This window comes from Aptenodytes patagonicus, chromosome 1 (assembly GCF_965638725.1).
Source record: "Aptenodytes patagonicus chromosome 1, bAptPat1.pri.cur, whole genome shotgun sequence".
NCBI classification, from domain to species: Eukaryota; Metazoa; Chordata; class Aves; order Sphenisciformes; family Spheniscidae; genus Aptenodytes; species Aptenodytes patagonicus.
The window spans coordinates 36,672,209-36,696,384 of record NC_134949.1 but is presented as its reverse complement, the minus strand read 5'-3'; positions in this window follow the sequence as shown (position 1 = coordinate 36,696,384).

Here is a 24,176-nt window from a genome sequence, read left to right as displayed (position 1 = left end):
AGAATCAATTTTAAATGGAAATTGAAACCACTGAATTTTTAAGTACATGTTTGTATCTCTTCATTCCTATTTTTATAACTTTAACAGGTGTTCACTTAGTCAGGTACTTGTCTGTTTGTGAAAAAACTTAAAATGTTTTATTTTTATCTCTTAATATATCTGCTAAATTCCAGACAAATATTTTTAAAGCTGAGTGTGCTAATAGAATAAACTGTGAAAAGAATAGAATACCAGTGTGCTAAAATTTAAATTCCACTAGAAAACGAACATGATGGAATACTTCATACCTGTCCTACTACATGAATACCATTTTGGGTTGATACACAACTTTGGGTTGTTGTGTATCAACCCAAAATGGTGTACATGTAGTAGGAGAGTCCTCTAAAACAGATCTGCCATTACAAAAAAAAAAAAAAAAAGAAAAAAAAATTAAGTTTGAAAGGTTAACATTTTAATAATTGTGTGCTGCAATTTGAGAAATACAGAAGTGACTTGATAAAAGGAGGACAAAATGAAATTGCAATAAACCTTTTTCATCTCTCCATTGAGACTAGAGGTTAACCTACATTTCTGAAGCACCCTCCCAACTTACTGATAATTCTGCAGACAAAGTTAAATTGTTACAATCAGAATTGTTTGGAAATGAAACTGATGTTTGTTAGACATCTTCCTGTCAGGTTACAGCTACAAACCAGGCTGCTGATCTTCTGAATTGTACTGTTTCAGTAATATTTAAGCCTGCCTAGCATACCAGGGCAATCAATGGGTGGTTGGTTCAACCTTTTCCACTGTCAAAGCCACAACTCTCATTTCATATTCGATTAGTAGTTACTTGTTCATCTACCTTTCAGTTCGGAAACTGAAAAGCAGCGATAATTTTGAGTAAATTAATTAATTCTGGTTTATTTCAAAAGGAGCTTGATTCATGCACATTTTACTTTAAAGACCTGAAGGGAAATGATTTGTTGTCGTTTATCATGAAACTGTGAATGCTGCATTTGTGCTGCTCTTGGAAGATTTGTATGAAGTCTGTCATGGCGCAGTGTTAAACTTCATCACTTTTTAAACTCACATAAGCAGCTGTAAAGTTTTATTCCTCAGTATTGTCCTTTTGATCAAAACTAAGGAGAACAGTTTGACTTCTGAAAGATTGAAACTATTTTGAAATTCTGCCTTTTTTGCTTGAAAATTATTGATTGATTGATAATAGGATCATATAGGAAAGAAAATGGGTTAGTATTTTACTGATGTGCAGAATAGCAATCGACATAATAAGTTAAATAAAATTAGGTTTTACTGGGCTGGCATTGTAAATTGAATCTAATCGATGGAACTGGCAATTCCATTCAAGATTTTCTGCTAACCTCCTATATTACTCCTTTAATCAGAAAGCAATTTAGATGCTATTCTTTATAGCTAAGCAATGAAAAAGTCTGGAGCTCTTTTAAAAGATTTTAGTTGATAGCTTGTTTTTTAAAAAAATAAATTGCCTTTGTTCTGTGTGATTTAAAATAGGGAGATCTGAACATTCTCTTCTTAGGAATGTTCTTTACCTGTTAGTATCAGTGCTACAACTTCGTTAAAGTGTGTATTATTTTAGAAATATGAGGCAGAAGAAGAAATATGAATTATGCAGAAAAATCGTATGTAAAAAGACAAAACACAGAGTGGTCAGAAAGGATACAAAATGGATGTCTACAACTTATAGACCAGGATGCAAATAAATTTTTGACTAATGCTCTCTGACTCTCAGCCTGTCAAAATATACAAGGCAGTTACATTTTATCATCTGCTAGTTGGCTTTATCATATTGATGAGCCAGGGCTCATTCTCTTCAGTTTATGCGTCAGTAAATTTCCTAATGTGATGTGACCTTATAAAACATCTATCTATAGGGAAACAGTGCTTCGAGTACTGCCAAAATGCTCTGTTGTCTCACAGAATTAGTACAGCTATTTAATAGGGTGCTATGCTCAAGATAATGTGCCTTGTTTCTCTCACAAATTAGCCCATACATAGGTATGGGGATGCATGGTCTGGGTATCTCTGTGCATAGCACTCTGTACTGGGGAAACTAATCTACAGAAGCTTTTTCAACTTGCTATCTGAGAAATTAACCCCCCAAAAATGTTTCTCATTAAATCTGGCAGCTGGAATCTATTAACATGCTGTGTACCCAAACAAAAATGTAAATTGTCTTCTTTTTCAGGGAATAATTTAGATATAATCGGAGCAGGTTGCTTGAAGGTAAACTGTTAGAGAGTTGCCATAGTGAATTTAACAATCTAACATACCTAGCAACATGAAGAAATGGAGACAGCTGGAAAACAAGTCAATTGGAGAATGAGATCCTATTTCCCAGTATCTTTATATAAATATTTTTATATAAAATTGTCTTCACATCCAAAGTTGTTTGTTAACTGTAGGCTGTACTGAAACAGTAATAAAACGTTTGAGGTAAGAATCCTTACTACTTTACACACCGAATGAAGTCTAGGCTCCTGATGTTGACTCTGGTCATTATCAGACCCTACACCAAGGGTAGCACTTCAGAACAGAAATTTATCATGAACTTTGCTCCACTCTTAAATGCTTTAGCACTTAAGAGTTATTTGCCTGCCAGAAAGTGAAGCAGCGGGATGAATTAGCCCATGTTAGTGACTAGACTCTTACAAATAGAAATATTCCTTAAAGATGTAATCTCTATCATTGATAAACTATGCAAGAAAATACTTATCGACTGCAAAAACAAAGAAGCACACAAAACCATTTCCCTGGGACAAGGAATTATTTACCAAATTGCAACATTGAGAAATATCTCTGATAAGACCATTTTTTCCTGACACTGATGTTTACTTTTAACTAAGCCTGTGTTTTAAATCCCCTCTTTCCCAAGTCCCACTCACAGAGTAAATTAGCTCCAGCTGATCTTGACTGCTTCTGGTACATGAACCAGCTTGTTAAGTGTGTTCAGTACCTCTATACTACATTTCAGTCTACTCTTAAGTGAGTCAGCAAAAGCTATTTAGACTTTTCCCTGCAGGGTCAACTCCTGTAAGCGTTGTCAGTGTTTCAGTTGCTTGTGTTTTTCATCTCCAACAGCCACAGCCCAAGGTAACATCAGTTCACAAAAGAGCAGTTGGAAAAGCTCATTATGGAATAAAGGAAAGAACCCAAATAATAATTTTTATCCATCTTTTCACTGACTTCTTTCTACTGTATATGGCCAATATCAGAGATCACCTCTTAAATGTTCCTGAAGTTTCTTAAACTCCAGTTTCTTATATTCCTCCCTCTCTCTGTTGACAGCGATATTCCGTGTTCCCAAAGTTTGCATTCACCTTTCCGTTCTCTTCACCCAAATTCTGACCCTTGCCTCTCCTCCTTTCATCCTCTGACTAATGCCTGCCAAACCCCATTCCTGTCTTTGCAGAACATAGGCTCATCATTTTTATCTATTTCTTTCTCCTTACAATCATACTTTTGAAGTCCTTTCATTGACTCTTCTGTCTCTCACAAAATCTGTATTCCCTATATAAGGCTCTCTTTATCATCCCGCTTATAATCTTTAAAGCTCTTTTTCTATATCTGAGACATTGTTATATTCCTGCTATGCCTGAAGCAATTTCCTACCACCTATTCCAGAAAGAGCTTTTGGTGTGCCTTTTCTTCCTAATTTTTCCCAAATTCTTCTTTTTTTCAGTACTTGGCAGTGATCCTGCAGTGGTTGCTGGCATTTCACAGAAAATGCTTGTTCCAAGAACTAACAGAGCATGTCCTTCCAAACCATGTAAAAGTTCACACGTGCTTAGGTCCACATTCATCTTGCCTATCATTAGACACACACCTGAGGAGCCTAAACTCTGAACAGAGCTGCCCTATGGACTCTCTGTTAGGCAGCTGTGAGAGAAAAAGAGGCACCTTCTTTAGGATCGGAATTACCATGTGAAGGTGTCTGTTTCATTGCACTGGCAGTAGGCATAAGGTGACTAGTCACTTTGTTTAGGTGCCTAAAGTGAGATGGAATGAGTCTAGGTCTGGCCTTGACATATTAATATATGGTAAATAATTACATTATTGCACGGAACTAATTAATTTATTCTGTTAAAATAGCCTCAATACAGTTCAGTATGAACCTCATTACAAGGAAAAAGGAAGAAAAGTATTTTTCTAGAGAAGGATTAAAAGTAGAAATATAGTATTTGCAAGCTCGCAGTTTGGAGGAGGCATATTCCCAAGTGTTCAAAGTAACAAGTAACAAAGTTCAAAGTAACAAGTGAGTTTCCCACAGTGAAGTAAATGCTATCTGAATTACCCATATGTCATGCTTGATTTTTTTCCCATTAAAATAAGTGTGGAAATTTAGCTTACAGACATTCTAAATGTCACCTGGAAACAACAGGGCTGTGAGTGAGACAGAGGCAGAAAGGGCAGGTTAAGTACTTGGAGGAGGTAGCCAGAGGGTGAAGGTCTATCAAACAAAGAAAACATCTGAATAAATTACTTTTAAAGTTTTCTTTCAGGATTTAAACTCTTCCCTCTCTTCACCTAAGATTTTATTATTGCTACTAAATATGTCCAGCAGCTCTGGAAAAAAGCACACTTTGCTAGATATCAGCATTCTCTTCCGCTACAAATGCTTTTCATATAATTAGGCAACTTTTCCCGGAGATGTCTGAGGGAATGACTTAAAGTGAACCACGAGACTGTGGAAGAGAGAGGGGAGAGAGAGACCATATTTGTGTATAACATCATTTATTGATTTCAACCCTCTGTTTATAAGTTCTGAGTTCTGTACTGTGCTTCCAACCTGCTTTTACTTCTCAGTTTCTTTTTTTCTGACTTTGCTGTTTGCTAAGGAATACCATGGAGAAGGAATGAGTGTTTGTTTTTCATTTATACTAGATAGGGACTCTCAGTCTCAACTTTCATCTTGAACTGGCTTGAAGTAGTGGAAGACACCAACAGGTTTTACAGGACTTACAGTGTCAAGTTCTGCTATGTCCACAGAATATTTAGGGGCTTGAGTGATCTTTAAAGTTTTGGAAAAAACTTTCATTTTTCAGCTAGAAACATGATGATTTAATTCAGGTCTTGTTTAGCTATCGCCATTTCAGAGAGGAAAAACGGATGTTCGGAGAGAACCTGTCTTCTGCTTTTCAGTTACACTCAGTGCTATATATCCTTTGAATGATATAGTCTAAAACACAGTTATGTTGGTTGTATTGCAGGACTGATACTATGTTGGCCTTGAAATTTATTTGCACAGATTGATCAAAAGTGAATGTCAGAAAATCATGTGTCAGTCACAGCTAGAGATGTCTTATAAAGGTTTTTTAAACCTTTTAGGTTGAGAACTTTACATTTCTCTCTCATAAGTGGACCTGTTACATGGATCTTTCTGATATCACAGTTGGATTGCTGCAGAGTGCTTGATTGTATGCTGCCAAAAAGGTTCATCCATCACCTGCAGCTAGAGCAGATTGCAGCAGAGTGAGTGTTTGCAGGTGTGGAATGGGAGATTCTTCTTCTTTTTTGGCTTTGCTCTGTGAACTGAGTACCATGAGTTTAGTTTCTTCTGTTTTGGCATAGGGTCTACCTTTAAAATCTTCTCTGTAAAAGCCTAAGACTTCAAAAGTTTCCCCAGCTGTAGAACCCAGTAAAGGGAGTTCTGCTGGTGAATCCACATAAGTCATAGCTCTCCATGGGAGCTTTGTGGCTCCCTTAGCCCAGTCTATCTGCAAACACTGCGTGAGCACCTGGTGTGAATCTTCCTAAGCCTCCCTTCAGCAGGAACTTAAGCAAATCTTCCCCGCTACCAACCTTTTTGCAGGCTCTTGTTTGCAATAGACTTGTCTTCTTATCTCTTGTTATCACAGTGATTACTTCTTTTAATAGGTTTGAGAAATGTTTTTTGGGGGTTGTAACAGGGAAAAAACTTGCTCAGGTCATGTAGTTTAAAACAAATAAGGAGAGAAGTGGTGTATTGATTTGTTAACAACACATAATCAACGAGGAATCAGCAAGCTATAATTCAGGTCCAATATCAGCAATACAACACATAAACCACGGTAGTAGACATTTACAAAGTGTTAATAAGCACCTTTGTAAATACCTTCTATAATGAATCCCCAAAAAACTAATGCTCTCCACCATGTACTCACAGTTAACTGCACCCCCTGCTCTAGGCCCTGTGGGTTACCAGCACCCTTCCCCCTTCAGGGAGTGCAGGCTCCCACAGCTGCACACCCCTCCTTGGGGAGATGTGGGTGCTCCAGCTCTGTGCCTGCCCACATCACTCCCAGATATCCACACTCCAACTAGAGAGTAATCCATTGGTTGCATAGGAAAAAAAGTGTGGGACCCTGCGTGCTGCACCCTGCACTGTCGCTCCACTCATTGGATGCAGGTTACTCATGGTGTCCGATGGGGTCCAAAATAATGCTGTTTCATTAACTTAACGATTTTAATTTAAAACCCTTGATATCTGAGGAAGTTTCCCACTCTGAAGGACTCTACTACATGAGCCTCAAGTCTCTGAGCAGCCTTACTGTGAACCACAGTGTTCAGAGTCCTCAATAACCAATCTCCTTTCTATTATTATTGGGTAATCATTTTCACAAATGGTGTTGCCAATTTAAACTAGAAATTCCTGGAAGGACAGCCTTTAATAACCTCAGCTGAAAATGTGCTTTGTGCTCTTGTTCCACCGAACTTAAAAATGCAAACTGAAATAGCCTTCCCTGTAAGGCAAAATCTAAATATTGCCTTTATTTATTTCTGATTAATAGAACATAATTAGCTTAGGAAATTTTAATCTAACCAAGATTTTCTACAAGGAAAACAAGCTATGGTTTCTGGCAGCGTAAATGGGCATAGCTCTGTGTTCTGTTAGAACTGGTTATTTGTATCAGTAGGAAACAATTGTATCAATTTACTTCAATCATATCCAATATACAGAAATCCAAAGAGTGTTTAATTCATTAAGTTAAAAACTTGAAAAAACATACTGGAGATTTATGGGCCAAATCCATCTCTGTTTTGAGGGGAATACACTTATAGCTGGCCATGTACCAGAAGTAATCATAATTTACATATTATACCATATGTGTAAATTTACAATGAAGTGATGGTGTGGCAAGGATAACAAGTACCATAAGATGTATGATGAATATTTGTATGGTAGTATTTTCTAGTACTGGGAAGTATCTTTCTACTTAGATTTCTTGTACATACAGTCCTACTTCATCTCGGTGTGCAAACCAGATTCTGGTTATTCTCATGTTAAACTGGGATGAAGTTCACAGTTATTTACCACTTGCACTGAATTTTGAACAACCTATCTTTAATAGACATTTTTTTAAATGTAAAAAAATATTTGCCTTACCTTTAAATTTAGATTCATAAGGGAAATCTATGAGATCTTCACTGACTCATTGGAGACTGAATTTGACACTGTGGACTAAGTTCAGAAGTGTTATAAATGAATTCGTAAATCACAAGGATATAAACTGATATAACTTAAATACACTAAGAGACATCTGATATGCAGAATTTAAACAGAAAAAAGAATCAGCAAGTGGGTGCAAAATATGATATGGGGAACCAAAATATATTCATACATAGATATTAACATATATAAGATATCAAGATATATTCATATATAAATATATAATTCTTCTCCCCTCTTACCTCATCATAGCTGTTATATACTTTGTATATCCTGACCTTGATCTTCCTAGAAACAAGTCAAGTGAGTTAAAACAAACTCATCATTTGCTAGGAGACAAATATTGGGGAGACTCCATGTTTGAAACAGATCAGAGAGAGACCTTGTGCTAAATTTAGATGAGCTAAGGTTAAACCGTATTGATCAAACATTATGGCTTGAGAGAGTGATTCTGAAAAGGTTTCATATAATTAGTATTATATAAGCTCAGTAGAAAGGACTGTTAGGAATGAAGGTATCAGAAGTAATACTAACAGCCTTTGCAAATGGTATGCAGATCTTTCATTTGCCTTTGCATGACTTTGCCCATCTCTGCAAAAGGGTACTCTGATGTTGAGAAGAATATTATGGCATCCTTGTTAATTCTGAAACTGTTCTGGAAAAATGCTTGTAAATAATCCTTGTCCATAACGCACCATCTCCACACGGTGCTACAGAAATAATCAATAATAACAGGACAGATGTGTAAGATCAGATGTGGATATTAGAGGAAAATTTTAAGATAAAAGATCAAAGAATAATTGCCAAATTAGAGTGTAAAAATTTCTGTATGGTATTTCTGTTAAGCTGTGCTATTTGAGGAATGTAAAACATGACTAACTACATTAGCAGGTGTGGTGTAGGTGTAGTGCAATTATACGTTGACATTTTTTCTGAAGCCTACAAAGTATTATTTTGTACTGGCTACCGATCTAGATATAGATCTGATTAAAAATAATTGAAGGATCAATTCTCTATTGAAAAATGCCTTTTCCCTGCAATTGGAATGCTTAGCAGGAGTAGAATGATTCTGAAGATAGTTTGGACAGACAAGTGGACTTTAATCTGAAAAGGACTATTATACTTGTTTTAAGATTTCTAGTTTTGTCTTATGCTAGTGTTCTTTGTTTTAATAATACACATTTCTAAATTTATTACTGTGTTTTATGTATGTTTACTATTTGATGTTAAGTTTAACAATTATATGCAAGTAATATTCTGAATACTGTAAATTTCATTAGACAGATGTAATGATTTTCCAGAAGCAAAACATCTTTGATCATTGCTTTCTTTGATTTGTTCCTCATATTCTGTGTTAATATAGACTCACATTACCAACACAAGACATGCCTCTATGTTTCAGCCATTTTGTTAATCTCGCTACAATATCAGATTATTCCTGATTCCATATTTTGTCCAGTCTAGTTTGTAATGTTTCTTTCTAGAAGCTTTTTGTGCTGGGGTGAGAAGATGACAATTCTATGTTCAAAGTATTTTACTGACAGAAGGCTCATCTTGATAACATAGATATTTACTTCTTAAGTACTTGCTGCCTGGGTCAAATATATTTGCACTGACATCTCATCTCTCCCATTCAAATGCCTTCTGGTTGTTACATGGAAAGATATAATACCTTATGTTGTCTTCTTTTGCAAAGCAGCACCAGAAAAGATTTTCCTAACGAAAACTAACTTCCTAACTAATACTAACATCCTAACATTCTTTCCTAACTATTTTTCTGTAACTGAAGGTAGTTATAGTGGAATGTAGGGAAGCACTTTCAGAGTTGTTGCAAAAGACCATGAACTGGTACCAAAAATACCTCTAACTGGAGCCAAAAAGGGCAGACTCCAATCTCCTGTCATATATAGTGGTGAAAATGTTGAGTAACTAAATAAAGGAATGGAACATATTTATTTACCTCTAAGCAAGTAAGAGTAAAATATAATTTCAAAATGGATTCTTAGAAACAGAGGAATGTAGAAAAACTTTCATTCACATTTGAGTATTTCCAAGTGATCAGGAAAAGGTGCACAGTCTTCAAAAGACGTAATATATGTAAGTTCCAAAGAGATTAATACATAATATGAAAAGACAGTCCTGTCTGACTTACAATAATGTTTTCTTTCCATCTCTTCTGGGTTGCTAAATACAAAAAGACAGTGATGGTTTTAAGAATATAAAAAAGAAAAGTCTTCAAAATACTCCTAAATCAAAAATGAAAACTTTTACTGCCAAATATTAATCTATCTCTAGATTCTGCAGCTCTTGACCTTATGTGCTATATCATAGAAATTGTCTTATAGATATGAATTGAAAGATAACTTTAAGTAAATGATGACAGGATGGTAGCAGTGGTAATTATGCAGCACAACTTATAATGGATCAAGATATAATCCATATAATCAAGTGTTCTTTAAAATAAAGAATGATAAAAAATATGAATTAAATGAATAAGGAATTCTCCATATTCATTTAATTTTCTATGTTCAGTTATTAAAGTAATCAACAGCCAAAGAAATAACTCTGTAAGCCATGCTGCACCTGAATAGCTTATTTCAAGAAACCTTCCACATGGGTAATTTTTTTCCTACGTGTCGAAGAAGTAAAAATTAACTCTTCACTAAGAAAGAGTATTATTTCTCAGCAGTTGTTTCAAAAATGGTTGAGAACTATACTTGACGCTGTAATAACAAAAAACATTTTGAATAAGAAAATTTCTTCTTTTCTTTTACGTGAAATGAAAGAAAGCACATAAAGGTGACAGCTGCAGAACCAGCTTTGTCAAAGGGCAACAGAATAATGTTTCCAGTGTGAATAATGGCTCTCTTGATGGGACTGAGACCCTTTCTGACTTCTATGCTCACGCTGCACCCACAGTTATGTGATGCAGACATGGTTTAACAACTAACATGAATACTGGTGGCAGCATCAGTACAGAACAAGACCACAAAAGCCACCTGAATTGGTGATAACTGGATTATTAGTTGTATAATGCACTGTGCTGTCATGGCTAGACTTACTGGTATCTGACTTTAGAGAAAAGTTGGTCATGTGTAAACTATTTAGTGGTCACTACTAAAGTTACATAATTCCATAGAAGAGAAGCGATGGGATACTGTCATACTGTGGTCTGGTACAGATTTTTAGGCTAGCCCAGTATGGTGCAAGAACATAGCTGAACGACCCTGAGTGTGTTGCTCCCTTTTTTTCCTTTGCTGGAGGGACCACTTTCTGGAAATTTTCTCAGTGGAGTTTCAAGTGGCAGCTGTGGTGGTTGTGAATTCACCACAGTCATTGACTTTACTCTGGATGATTTTGTATGCAGAAATAACCTTTACATTAGTAATGCTGGTGGCTACCTGAATGACACCAGAGATGAGAATAGAGTAGGTAATATACAGTTGCATTCCCTGTTAAACAGTAAGAAAAAACATCTGAGGAAGAGGAACAGGAGAGAGAATACAGTGAGGAGGGAAGGTGGAACATGAAAGGGTCTATATCACAGAAAACGTGTTTTGGTTGAGATGCTTTAGTATCTATATGGTAGCTTTACTTTGCAATCCATAAGCAGGTTCTGGTACAAGAGAATTCAAGTATGAGAGAGCAGTAGAACAGAGATGGGAACAGAGATCTCTGTGTAAGAACTCTCATAAAACCTTACTCTGGACAAGACGCCTATTAGGAAGGTTTTCCAGAAACTTTTCAGATGCTGGCTACCATATAGGAATCATATGACATGCAACGAGTATTGTATGTTGGTTTGATCACAGACCAATAGAATCATCTGCAAGAGCAGCTGGACATGCCAGTGAAATTATGTGCTGCGTGATGATGGGCCAGAAGCAGTTTGATCTGGGACAAGATGATGTTACTGGAGCGCGGCTGCCAACATCTTGATAGTATACCTATTTGATAAAAATAGAATGGAACGAAAAACAAAAGCATAGTTGTGGGTTGGTATTGCTGTAGTGTCCTGTTAATACCCAAATAATGAACAAAGATAAAACATACAAACAGAGCTGTTTTGGATAATGGCATGTACCTGTCAGACACAGGGTCTATTATTGAGTTAAACAATTCAAGGGACTGGATTGATGGAAGGCGTGGATAAGGGGGAGACTATAAGTGGATTCAGCACAGCCAGATGGTCAAAGATGAGTCTTCTGGAGTGAGTGATCTGGTGTGCTTTGTCCAAAGGACCAATGCAGTGTAGGCCTGTATTAGATTATCAAACAGGGCCAAACACACAAGTGTGTGTGCGGTCGGTCTGCCATCATCCTTGTTAGCACATTCTCTGGCATGTATTTTGCCTGTGCCAGCTGGCAGCATCCCAGAAAACACTCAGCGATGGTCTTGGTTACTGTAGACCGGGTATTATTTCCAGTGGTTGTGTTCCTGGCTCAGGTGTGGCCACTCTGTTTTGCAGAAGAATAAAGTTTAGGTGTGTGGATATGAGTCGTGCTGGGCCAAGTGGCCTCCAGACCAGATAGTAGTTTCCAAAATCCTGATCTTTATCGCAATCCCTAACCAAGCTGCTGGATTTTGATGTTTCCACAGCCATGAAATGGATGAGAGAGTGGTATCCACACACAAGACGTAATTTATTCTGAGAGTATAGAAGAGTTATAAATAGTAGCCTGCCGTTTGGTGTCTACTCCTTCCTTTAACCTCTGTCAGTCAATGAATGGAGAGTTGACCACAGGGGAATTAATTTCCTTACCTGTCATATATTTATTGTGGCTCTACCCTGCACACTCAGAACCATCCTTCTAAAAGAAGTTTGGGCTTATGAAAGGTAATTGAAAGGCAAAGGAAAAAAATCTTTGTTATACTTAGGGATGACCCTGAATCAAAATCCCAAATCCAAACACCTTTAAACTCTTCAGACTGATAACATTAATTCTTTTCAGAGGATGTTTCTACAGAAGAGATTGTCTTATTCTTTGGAATATCGCCTTAAAAAACACTTACTTACCTTAAACTCGCCACAAATATTATAACACTCATTTTTGTTGAATAGTTGGCACACTATTTCAAAAACCTCCTTGTCTAGTAATTAATGATTCTATTTAATAAAATAAAAAAAATAAAATTAAAGCATTCTTTTCTCCAATAGTCATTTCTCCTGTCTGTGTTCTCATAGTTTATGGTAAGTGTTTACTGTTTTAAAAACTGACAGTTCAAATCTAGCACAAACCCAAGTGGCACTAACAAGCAAATTGTTTCCATTTCTGAAACCTATTGTAGTAATTGTTACTGACTCCAGAGACATTCCCTAGGCAAGAGCAGTAATGATAATTTGGTAACTTTCTTTTAAGTAGACTTCGTTTACAGCAGCTACCAGATATTTCTGCCTTCAGGGCTGAGGAGAGGTTTATGGACTGCAGTAATAGCTTCTCACTTTTAATTTTTCAAAAGAGGTTGCTTTAGTAGTGAGCAAACAGCCTTATGTTTTCCAAATGTTATTTCTTAATGATTAACATTAATATCTATTTTTTTCAGTCCTGATCCTTTATGAGGCTCCCAAAAATGCACACGACAAAACCCTTGTCAAAATTTCCAGAGACTATTAATTTTCATGTTAGAAAATCAACAGGGACAGCTTTATTTCCCTCAGGAGGACTGTGCTTGATCATGTCCCAGTTGTTGATGACAACAACTTGTTACTTTATTATTCACTGCCTAGACTGGAGCATCAAAGAGTCGTATTTGGGGAGCAAGATCGAGTTGCAAAAAGCAATGTAGAGCAAAAGACAGTCTCTGCATTAAATAGTTTATAAATCAATGCTAGTACCAGTAAGCAGTTAAGGGAAGATTTTACTTTTCTGTTTTGTTTTAAGAACTCAAGCATCTTTAACAGATTAGACTTCTTAAGGACCCTACTTTAGGTAAGCGTTAAAAAAAAAAATTGGTTGAATTGACAAAGAATCTTAACATAAGGGCCAAATCTGTTCGTAAGTGTTCATAAAGAAAATGTGAATTTGAAATTTGCCTTTTAATTTATACCTAAATCATTTTCAAAGTAAAAAAAAAAAAAAAAAGCATATTACAATTACACAATATATTATATGCTTCTATGGTTTTTGGAAATCTAACCCTGGATCATCTTTCCCTTCCACAGGAGTCTTCACTGACACAGCAGATGAAGTGCTTGCGGTAGTCAGTTACCCACCCTTGCTGCCATGTCGAGTGGTTACTTAAAACCAGATACAAGTAAATGTGCCAAACCTTTTTTGTGAGGGCTAAGACCTTGAGCTCTTTTTTCCTATACCCATGTGCTAATATGGCAAATGAGAATTATTTCTGTAAATAGTGTAAATTAATATGAAGAAGCAAAACTAAAGAAAAACAAGAACAGTAATATAAAACTTAGTATAGAATGTGATCTGTTTATTTTATCAAAGCTGTTACAGCACAAATTTTGACACTGCTTTATAAGAACCAAGCCATGTGTTGACAGTCTACAGTGCAAGAATTGTTAATAAACACAATGCAGAGAGAAATCTAAGTAAACAATTAAAAGACAAGTGTAGGTGGCTCACAAATGGGTGAAATGTTTAAATTAATGCTTATTTAATTGCCAAATGTCATTTGCTCATTTATTCTTTTCTCATGATGTATATAAAGCAGAGACCACTTTCCAGCCAGTTGTGTTGTGTTTTATACTTAAATAAATAAACCCCATGGGTTCTCAGTTCAGTAGATATTCTGAAAGAATATTTTGGGCATCCCAGTGTTTTCTGCAGGCAGTACTGATTATTTCTTGAAATTGGAGCAAGTATAGCAGGGATGCCTACCTCCTGCAGACCTTTATGTAAAGCAAGTACTGGAAAAATAATCCTTTCAAGGAAAGTGCATAAAAATTGGCATTTCACATCTTCATGTTTGAACCCCAGTATTTCTTGGATTGTTTTGTTTTTGTCACATTCTTGTTAGTTTAGTACATCAAGGGCATAGAGACTAGAATGGCAACTGAAGAAGTTATTAATGCCAAGAAAACTATCAACGCATTTCCCAACAAAGTTTGTTCCTCATGTTCACTTAGGACTTAGAGGTAATTGAAGGCAACCTTTGAGCTTTTCAGTCACGTAATACCTAGCATTTTCAGAACAATTCGGAAAGACTTAGGCACTTCTTATTAAATATTCTATTTCTAGAGAGGACCTTTATTAAAACTGTCTCCATCTTCTCTTTTTTAACTAAAGTAAGAGGAATGTAATGCAGAATTTTTGAAACAGATCACAGAGAAATTTATGCTACCATAAGCTTACTGGAAACAACTGTATTGTTTTAATGCCTATCTATCTTTTTTCCCAACCACATTCTCTCATTCTCCCTTCTCATTCTTGAATAAGATATCTAAATGGTAACCTCTTATTCACAGTGACTCCAGTTACTTCCCGGTAACTGGTGTAATTTCTGTGGGAGAATATCAGAGAATAACTCAATTTTCTACTTTCTTTCTTGTACTTCAGTACCTCAGAGAATTACCCAATTGCTCTTCCTGTTGAGTGGAAATCCTGAAATGGATTTTTTGTGTTGCAGTCAAAATTATTCTTGGTAAAAACAGCAGTCTTCAAATTTAGCACAGTGGGATCAGCAGCACCTCATTTTCAGAAAAGGTTAGATATAATAATACAAAAAAGTTGCTGATATATTTAACAACTGAAAGAAAAACTCTGTCTGACTTGAAACTGAATTCTGGAAATAAAATGGTTCTACCTTGTAAATAAACTATAGGACTGGATATCTGTTGATGATGACTGTATGATGTGAGGATATGTTTTCTACTTATTTCCTCTCAGTCTCCACTTTTTTTGTACACATGTAGGTCTACCAAAGTGAAAACAGTGTTTCTTCTGACTGGTCTTTTCTTACTGGGATTAATCAGCACAGGCTTATGACGGGGCAATCATGCCGGACCAACCTGATAGCCTTCTGTGATGAGATGACTGGTGTGGTGAATGAGGGGAGAGCAGTGGATGTTGTTTATCTTGATGTTAGCGAGCCTTTAGACACAGACTCCAATAACATCCACACTGACAAACTGATGAAGTATGGGCTGGAAATATGGAGAGCGTGGTGGACTGAAAACTGGTTGAACTGCCAGGCTCAGAGGGTTGTGATCAGTTGCACAAAGTCCAGCTGGAGACCAGTCATCAATGGTGTACCCCAGAGGTCGATACACAGGCCAGTACTGTTTGACATCTACATTAATGACCCCAGTGATTTTGTGATCTTTGATATTTTTGAGATGTTATCAGTGTAAAAATTGTTATCTAAATTAAGAATGTATTTTAGGGCTCTTGGGGACTTTATGTTTGTTATGTAAGCAGGGGTTTTCAATCCAAGACAACACAATAGTTTGAAAAATAAATGATATAACTGATGATATCTATTTAAAATATCCAAAATATATATCAGCCTTTCAGAATTAGGCAGCCACAAGATGGAAAAATTCAGTTAAGGTTATCAGTGCAATTTTAAATTCTGCAACTTTGTTAACTTCATTACGCATACATATTTTTGTATGATGTGTAATTACAAATTTATGTTCCATCAGTGGGTGTCACACATGTATTTGACAATAATAAAAAACAATGAAAGGAGGTTGTAGTGAGGTGGGTGTCGGTCTCTTCTCCCAAGTAACAAGCGATAGGACGAGAGGAAATGGCCTCAAGTTGCGGCAGGGGAGGTTTAGATTGGATGTAAGGAAAAAATTCTTTACTGAAAGAGTGGTGAAACATTGGAACAGGCTGCCCAGGGAAGTGGTGGAGTCCCCATCCCTGGAGGTATTTAAAAGACGAGTAGATGAGGCACTTAGGGACATGGTTTAGTGGGCATGGTGGTGTTGGGTCGACGGTTGGACTCGATGATCTTAGAGGTCTTTTCCAACCTCAATGATTCTATGATTCTATGATTCTATACTTGGTACAGTAAGGTGCAATTCCAGCATTAGAAAGAAAATACACTCAAATAGAGACTGCTTTCAGCCTGTAGCTTTCTACTGTTTTTACATATTATCTTTCTTTTTCTCCTTATTTCTTTCATTTTTCCCACCCAGATTATTTCGGTCACCTTACTGCTATAGAGTCATCTTCTGGACTGGCCTTACATATTGATCCACTCTCAGGGAATTAGGGAAGGGAATTAGGAAGTCAAGAAGACAATTCAGATTAGAATCAGCTTCAGATTTAGGCACATAAATGTAGGTGTTTACATGTGCAGTAGATGTATAAACTCTCATTACAGTCAATGCAAAACTTGTTCATGGAACTCATGGGCCCTACAATCACTGTACCTGCTGGCTAATAATTTGTGTCCACTCCCTAGGTTTTATTGAGTGTTCACCTAGATGCCCATTGCCTATAATGGAAGCTTAGACAGCAAGCCCACCTAGGCATAAAGGGTTACCTGTACATATCTTGATCTTGAGCTGAATCCCATCCATGGAGATCATATCTCAGAAGCTATAACTTTATATTAACAAAAAATTAAAATAAAATCAGGATTCAACTGTTGTGATCTCTGCTCCCTGAGATGGAATTATTAATGTCATTTGCTTTATATTTGATAATGTAATCATGACAGAATTGTACATCGATTTTGTAGGTAGGTCATGCTAATGTTCATGGCTGTGAATACTAGCTGTGTCTCTTTCAATTCTTGACACACAGAATTGGGGTTCCTTCAGGACTGCTTTGTGGCTGTGGATTTACCTAAACTCTCTGAGGCCTCATTTTGGTGGTGGCACTTCATGTCTTGCTTGCTTGCCCTACTCTTCATTCCTCTGTGCAGTCCTTTCCTCATTACTGTCAGTGAATTCTGTCTCTCCCTAACTTAATTTTCTTTTTTTTTTTTTAATCTGGAAAATGACTTGTTTATTCCTTCTTTTTCACCACAGGTTTATTATGTCTTCTTCTGTATAGGTGTTAGAGCATGAATACCTTTCACACATCTAGTCACTGTGTACCGTTATGTTGTATTTTTACTTTGTTTCTTTGTTCTGTCTCAGGATGCACCCCTGTGGTATTCACTGTTACTTCAAATTTTACCTATGTCAGAATCATCCACATTCCTGAGCACTATTCTGGATTTCCTTTTGTTCATCTCCACTGTATTTTATTTCGCATTTTTGTCCAGGAAGATTACCATGTGTAATCCCTGGTATTTTTCCTCAATGTGTGTTGTATGAGAAGTTATTTAGCACAGGCTCCTGCAAAAAAAAAAAAAAAAAAGTGCAAAACTGTCAGTTTAAAACCTTCTGTTGTTCATTTGGACTTGTATACTGTGGGTGGCACTTGGGGGCTGGTTTGTTGCTGCCTAAAAAAAGATGTGCCTTTTACAAATGAGAACACTGCTACATGACAACACATTGAAAGATTCAAATGAAGATTGAGTACCTGTATTTTTATCATGAAACGTCTATATGATATCAGCAGCAGTCAAGCTAGCTTGCTGGGCTGACCTTATTCAGTTTACCTCAGAGTGAAACTGCAATTCCTTGCCCCCTGCTAGACTTCTGCGTTGGTAAAAGTAACGTGCATTAATAAATTTGCAGTGAAAAATTCTTACATTTAGTTTTTAAGTAGAGAAGACTAATCCTTGACATTCAGCTGGGAGAGACTAGAATAATGACAGGGATGTCATCCAACTTTCAGAACCTGCAGCCTCTGGCAGTCAAAAATGAGGGAATACCCACAGCTGGGTTTGTTAAACATCCTGAAAGGGGAAATGCATCCCTGAAGCAAAGCCTGCTTTCCCTCTCCCTCCCTTTTTCCCCAGACATACTGGTTTACTGGTGAAAGTGCTAGCAAAGTCTGAGTAGGAATTCTTTCAAGAGGGTTGTGCCTCAAACTGTTTTTTCTCCCCTGTACCTTGGGAAGGTCAGAACGCCTCTGGAGATTACTAGTGGCCTTTTGTTTCTAATTCAGCTTTGCAGCTCTACCTTATGAAGTCATTGTAGACACTGAAACATGGCCAAGTTTTCTAACTTTAGGCAATTTTTTTCCAAGCTAATTTGCCTTCACTTGCACTTGCAAAAAGGTACTGAAATTTCTTGACATTCAGCTCCTCTAGACTGGGAGCTCAGAGTGTTAGGTTATATGATTAAAGGCTAATGCCCATAAACAAAAAGACCCCTGGGGACCAGGGGAACTGTGGCAGGTGGAGGGACCCCAAGAAGCTAATCATTGCTAATGGAGTACCCTGATCTGGGACCCCCAGCACCACCCATGGGGAGCGATCAGCTCCTGGGCCTTGTGGGAAACCCACCAAGACAAGTCAGCCCAAGAAACTGCCTCCTCTGAATGCCTTGCAGACTAAAGAGGATTGCTGCCTACAGGGTACAGGAACTGTTATCAGATGAAGGGGAACAGAATTTTGGGACTGTGTAAAATTCATTATCAGATGTTTTAAAGGGAATTTTGGGACTGTGTGACTCTCATAATGGGATGTTTAGTGAATGGAAAAAAGGCAGGGAAAGAGAGGGGCTTGGCTGTATTGGGGGGGAACAAGTGTGGGAAAACAAAGGGGAAAGGCTAAAAGAGGCCAGCTGAGTATAAACAGGGGCTGGCCAGTACACTTGTCTGGCTGAACCCTGTGCTTGATCACTGCAAGCTATCCTATATTCTTACTAAATCCAAACTCTCTCTTTTGTGGGTATATGTGGATGCTACAGAAATTCAGCCTAGACTGGTTGGTGATAGACTAAGAGATCTGATTATTAGCAACTGGAGTGGAACCACAAGCCTCAGAAGCTTGAGGGCCTGAGGTGACAGCAAGTCAGGAAGACCTAGGTCTTGGAGACAGCTACTGGGTAGACAGAGTCTAAGACTAGCTTCTGGCGAGACCCCTAGGGTGTGTATATTCCACTAGCAGACTTTGATCCTGATCAGCCAGAGAGGAGGACCAGGGCTGGGCCTGGCATGATGTTCATGTTTGTGTGGGTGTTCTTTTTGTTTAGGTGAATGCCATAAAGACTATTTTCTGTCTGTGTTGTTCCGTGTATCTGGCCATGTGGGTGCATACGAAGGCAGGTGTACCTGTTGGGTTTAGCCTTGACGCTGCCTGGAGCTGGGGACATAGCACTGCCGCAGCCCCACATCTACATGGCTGGGTTAGGAGTGCTTTCTGGGTCCTGCCCACCTCTGGGTTGCACAATCTCTAATACACAGACACTAACAAATCAGTGTGTGTCAGCCAAGTATGATCTCCTTGTAATCCACAGCCCTGGGAAAGTAAAAAAGACTCACAATTCCCACTGAATGTAGTTTAAGCAAATGCATTTCACTCACATTTCAGTTTTTTAGTCTATAATTTTTTTTAAGATGGTGTCTACAGTTACTTGAAATAAAGTATGATTTACTCTTGTTGGGCACAATTCTGGAGATGAAGCCAAACAGGAGTAATCCCATGACCTGCAACAAAGATGGAAGGAAACAGATACACAGAAAACATGATTTATTTATTTTTTTAAAAGGTGCAAGTCACTTCTCACAAGCCCATAGTAGATATAAATCTGTTAAATGTCTAGAAGTTTATTGTTGTCTTTTATAAAATGTAAATAAAGTTTGGAGCATTCCTTCTTAGCTTTTTCTTTTTCTTTCTGTGTTGAGCTCATAGGGTCTGGAGGTCATGTTACCAGTGCGTTTTTAAGCTGCACACAATTACCCTCAACCCTGTAAAGCATTGCACAGCAGGAGAGTATTTATGACCTGTCACAATGAAAGCCACTGTCTTATGCAGCCCAACAGGAGTCCAAGTATAATGCAGTGGTTATCAAGAATAAGAAGGTACAATGTAGGGATAACATATTTAAACATCACATTACTATGCCTTTGAACATAACTTTTTCCAATCCATATTTTCCACTCAGAAGTTAAGCTGCATGTGTCCTCAGCAGGTTGCTGAAGTAGAAATTCTGTTTATCTACTACCTATTATTTTCTTAGCAGAATTATCATCCTACATCCCATTATTTGGAGGGATTATTAACCTTAACTACTGAGAACCAAGGGTACTTCACAAGGTATTGCGCACTTAGTCCGCCTGGTGTCCAACAATTTGTTTTAATTTTTTTTCTTGTAAGAACAACCTGTCACATAGTTTTAGATTAACTTCAACATAAGTCTTCATGCAACAAAAGTTGTTCAGGTTATATGTATAATGAAATGGATATATATTCACACCATGTGAAAATAAGAAAGCCATTAAAGTGACGCAGCATATCAGAAAGAGATATTTTGCTCGATAACATAGCCCTTTCACAGTACGGCAAACAAATGTTGGTATGATAAATGCAGAATTTTAGTGTCATTTAATGTCTTTCTGAAAACACTTTTCCACCAGCAATATCACTTTCATTCCTCCAATAAGAAATGTGAAAGGGATTAAAAATAAAAATTATAAAAATAAAGTGGAATATAGTAAAGTGTGTTCTCAATTTCTTTTCCCTCATTTTGATGTTATCTTGCTGATGTCTTTCTCTTTCTGTTTACATTCTTGCAGATTTTCAAAAGTGTTTTCTTGGTTCTACTTTTGGGGTGCTTCATATGAAACACCTTTCATGAAGCTCTTATTTCCCCCGCTTTTTTTCCCAGGAATGCAATCAACATCCATCCTTTGAAGATCTGTCATTTTAAAATTGTAAACCCCAAACTATGACATACTTTTAAAGTGTCAGAATGTGTAAATTTTTTCACGTTAGTTCTGATACCATAAAAACTTGTTGTTACGAGTACTTCTTTATGCATTTGTCTGAAATCTATCATGCCCATGATTAGTATCATGACTTTAGAATCAGAATGCATCGCATACTGACAGTTTATTCAAGCTGTCAATGGTTTACAGTCAATCAAGTAAATATCCTACAATGCTAAACACTCTCTTTAATTTACGAGGAGATAGAATATCTGTTAATGATTTTGTCTCAGCAGACTAACAACTTTGGATCAATGTCAGCTGTCACTTGATTAATTATGTACATAAGGCAGCTGATCACAGAGGTTTTCTACCTTTTCCCCTTAGTATTTGTATTTGTTCTTCATAATTAGTCATAGTAACTGAACGGCTGCATATGATGAAGTCAGCAAAACAAACGTTAGCAGGGTGTTAAATACTGGGCAAAATAAATAGAATTTGTTTAGTGCAGTATATAGAAGAAAGATGGCAAAGACATTGCTATTTTTGAAATTAAATTTTGTATTACTTTGTTAACTTGGGAGAGGTACTATTTCTCCTTTAAAATGCAATTACATTATTTTTGTTAATACTTAATGATGTTGATCCTTTCCTCTTATCAATACTTGGTTAATAACCTTTTCTCATCTTTTTCTTAATTATATCTGACTTAATTTAGCAATGTAGGATTCAGTGATGCTTTTTTTTTTCCAACATAAGTATTATGCTTGAAAACTGCGTTATGTGCTCAGTGACAAAACCCAGCATTTGTTCTGTTACTGCAAAACTGATTAAGTAGCATTTTGCAGATCACTCTGGTCCACCATAAGTAGCATTGTTCTGTGATTCTTTGGGTCACTGTCTGTTTACTGCTGACCACAGATGTTGTCAAGATTAAGAAGGAAAACTATGGACGAAGATAGCACAAACTTTGAGGCTGGTGTGGTGCAGCACTGCAGTAAGCTGCATCCCATCCTGCGGAGAGGGCTCAGGCACCCATCCTCTGTCTGCAGAGCTCACCTACTTTGGGAAAGCACAGGTCCTCATCCCATGCTCTCAGTGTCTGTTCAGAGATACCTAGTGCACCTAGCTGTTCCTAAAGCTTTAGGTGAAGCGCTGGTTTCCTGAGTGCCCCACCAGAAAAGCAGGCTGCTACATTGAGAACCTAGACAAGTTTAAGGTAAAAATAAGTAGGAAAACATGTGAATTGTGAGAAGGTATTTATCTCTAAAACATTTTCCTGGTTGACAACACCTGCTTTCAAATATTTGAATCAACTAGCTGGCTTCTATGGCTCTGTAAATCTGGTAGATACATGATAGTCGTGCTGACTGAAATGCTTGTATAACCAGTCCAGCTCTTAGTGGCCACACATGACCTGCTGGATAGGAGCTCTCTTTTGTAGGAGACCAGGTATAACTGTTGGTAGTCCAGTCCCTTCTGACTTTCACTTAAAAAGTGAAACATATTACTGCCTAAATAGGAAGGATCAGCATCCTAGACATGCATCCTGCATACATATCCATATTCATCCTTGAAGTTATCCAGCTGGTAATTTTAGGAGGAACTCCTAGTGGTTGATCCAAGACAATCACAAGCACTACCCAGGTGATTTCTTTCCATTCCTAGATGTCACTGAACTGTCTGTCTGCTGCTGAAAGTCTCCTACAGACCTGTTCCTACTGACCTGCCTTTCTCTGTGATTATGACATCCCCTACATTCTACAAGGATGCCAAAGGAGGACAGAATGTCTCAATATGAAGATGTAGATGACTACAGGTAATCTGACCTTAACAAACAGATACAAAACCTGCCTATATAACCTGTCTTAGTATCAGAATGCTTTGCAAAAATAGGGCAGCCGCCACACACATATGTATAAAACAAATACATACAACTCAGTCATGCATTTTCTCTTACACTCTACCAAGAACAAGAAAGCGTGAGATTTCTGTTGTGGTTATTGTTGCTAGATACAAGGCAGCATTATAATACCGTGGCGTGGAAATAGTGGAAATAGTTCAGACTGATTATTGCAAGTTTGGTTTTTGTTAGATAGCTTGTTTGTTTGTTTATTTGTTTTCTTAAAGAACAACACAACAAGCCTGTATCGTGGACACCAGGGTAAGGAGCTGAAGTTTGTGCTAGGGTAACAGAGCCTGCTGAGTGGAAAAACCTTTTTTGGGGGTTGTTGAACTTTAGGAATTTTGGATTAGAGCATCACAAGTTGTTAATGTTTCAACAAAAAAAGCAGACTATATCTTCAACTATTTATAACAAAGAAGAAACACATCTGAGAAAACAGGATGGGAAGACATCTTTCTTCAAATTGGGGTGATAGAGAGCAGTTCAGCTTCCCCATTTACTCTTTCTCACAGTGCCAGACAAAACTCAGCCTAATTGTGCTGGAAGTAAAATTAAAAGGCAGATAAAGAAAGGATTAAAAGCTAATAATTTTACAATTAATATTCAGTCAAGTGACAGAAATCACTGTTAAGGGCTTACGGAGGGTCAAGAGCTTAGAAGGAGTCAAAAGAAATTAGATATTTTTATGAATAAGGTTATCTATGGTAGTTACACTAGCTGTGATAAAAAATACATGAAGCAGGTGGACCTCATGGCTTATGTCAGGATTTGAGCTAGCCACTGCACAGGTTTCAGGACCACAGACTTTTAAAACCTTTGCCATTGTGGGAGTTTTGTGCTCATATTGACTGCCTGGCTGAGCTAGGAGCACATTGCTCTGACATGGTATGTCAAGTTTTGCACAAGTTTTGCACTGCCATAATGCAGTGAGGATGAGCAGTGGTTCTGGTATGTGAGGGAGATACAAGTTGCCGTGTAATTTCAGGCAGTTAAACTGAGTGGCACACATACGACAGCTCTCTGAATAGCAGGCAGCTAACACCTGTTTTTCTGATTTCAACCAAAAATTAATCATTTGCCATTTGGACTAAAACAGCATAGTGTTTATTGTCGATTTTTTTTTTACTATTCTGTAACT